The sequence below is a fragment of the Etheostoma spectabile genome, chromosome 15 (assembly GCF_008692095.1).
Source record: "Etheostoma spectabile isolate EspeVRDwgs_2016 chromosome 15, UIUC_Espe_1.0, whole genome shotgun sequence".
Taxonomy (NCBI): Eukaryota; Metazoa; Chordata; class Actinopteri; order Perciformes; family Percidae; genus Etheostoma; species Etheostoma spectabile.
The window spans coordinates 30,106,286-30,108,186 of record NC_045747.1 but is presented as its reverse complement, the minus strand read 5'-3'; the positions used below and the strand labels follow the sequence as shown (position 1 = coordinate 30,108,186).

Genomic DNA, 1,901 nt, shown 5'->3' with positions numbered 1-1,901 from the left:
CCCCCCCCCCCCCTCCCCTTTAATATCTTCAGCTGTCAAAAATAAAGGCTGAAAATGCCTAAAGAAATATCAGATTTCTGCTCATGTTTACTACTTTGTGGCTACACAAGTGGCTCAACTGGTAGATCTATAGATAAACTCATCTTTCAGATATTTGACCGACTGTGTTGACACATGTGCTGACAAATGTGTGTCTCACGGCCAATGTGTGAGAGCTGGCAGCCCTGCAGATGAGTTTCACTTTCAACTTCAAATCTTCTTGATGAGAGATTTACAGGAACTGCTGGTCACCTACATCATCCTTGCCAGTGGCAGATCTAGAAAATTTGACACAGGGTGGCAACATTTTTTGGCAGGGTGGCATATAAAGACGACACAAGGAAACCCCCATGTGTCAATAGCTTGTGTGGCAAATACAAGAAAAACTGCATAACATATTTCTATCATTTGTTTAACATTTTAGTCATCAATCCTAATTACTGATATAGTAAGACAAATATAATAGCATTAGTCTATTTTATCAGTAATTATGATCAAACAAAAGAAACTATAAACTGCTCAGGAGCTGAAGGATAAATTGAGCAAGATGGAGGAAGCACTCCGAGAAAAGGAGAAGGCAAAGGAGATTCTTGAAAGATCCCAGGCTTCCCATAGAGCCCAGCTGGAGATGCAGGACAAAAACAACAAGAACCTCAAGGCTGCTCTTGAGAAAAAGTGTGGACATCAGCTGGAGAGTGAGCGTGTCCTATGGCAGCAGGAGAAAACCTCCCTGCTGGAAAAGAACGACAAATCAAGAGCCTCCTATGTGGATCAGAATGAGGAGCAGAGCTTTGTGAGCGACTGCCTCCTGGCTGCTCTGAAGAAGACTGAGCAGCAGCTGGAGAGTAATCTCGACCAGTGGAAGGAGGACAAGGCATCCCTCCTTCAGGCCACAGAAAGCCTGAAGCTGACTCTGAAAAAGAGCAGGAGTGGGAGAGGACTGAGAGCACCTTGAGGTCCCAGCTGGTAGATCTTCAGAGCCAGATAATGTAAAAGCCAAAGAAGAGGAAGTGGTACAGAAAGCTTCAGCCTGGCTGAGGAAGAGAAAATGCATTTGTACTTGTATATCTCTGTGTGTGTGTGGGAGGGGGGGGTCTGTCTGCCTGTGGGGGTCTGTATGGGTGTGTGTGTGTGTCTGTGTGCGTGCGGGTCTGTGTGTATGGGTGGAAGGGTGTAGATGTGTGTGTTTGTGTGGTTGGCTGTGTGTGTGTGTGTGTGGTGGTGTTGTGTGGTGTGTGTGTGTGTGGGTGTGTGGTGTGTGGGGGGGGGGGGGGTCTGTCTGTCTTGTGAGTGGGGGTATGTGTGTTTATGTGTGCGAGCATGGGTGTGGGTCTGTGTGTTGGGTGGGTGGGTCTGTGTGTTTAAGTGTGTGTGTGTGTGTGTGTGTGGGTGAGTTTGTGTGTCTGTGGGTCTGTGTGTGTGTATGGATATTTGTGTGTCTGTGGGTCTGTGTGTGTATATGGATATTTGTGTGTCTGTGTGCATGCTGCGTGTGGGTCTGTCTGTCTGTCTTTATGTGAGTGTGTGGTTCTGTCTGTGGGGGTGTATATAGTATATAGTAAATAGTGAAGACCCCAACAACAGTGCAGGCGGAAGACAGTGGTGTGAGAACCACCACAACGTCTGGGAAGGAGGAAGAAGACAACCCCACAGCTACGTGGGTTAACTCGGGGGGTACACTGGCTAGGGGGGGCAAACCCTGTGGTGATGTGAGAAAACTGAAGCTATTCCTCACGACTATATAATAACTACTGCATACACACAAACACTAGCTCTAAAAATGATGTCCTGTTTGTTGGAGTGACGGCCCTGGGCGTGTCCTACATGGGTACTGTGGTTTGTCTTGTTAACTTGCAGGTGTA

The 1,901-nt window shown here is 47.2% G+C and overlaps 2 protein-coding genes across 4 annotated transcripts in view; both read right to left on the bottom strand.

Annotated features, from left to right (window-relative positions):
• The window catches only part of cln3 (CLN3 lysosomal/endosomal transmembrane protein, battenin), a 21,748-nt gene that overhangs the window by 5,835 nt on the left and 14,012 nt on the right, over positions 1-1,901 (bottom strand). The window lies entirely within an intron of this gene.
• The window catches only part of LOC116703412 (serine/threonine-protein phosphatase 4 catalytic subunit B), a 21,227-nt gene that overhangs the window by 19,125 nt on the left and 201 nt on the right, over positions 1-1,901 (bottom strand). The window lies entirely within an intron of this gene.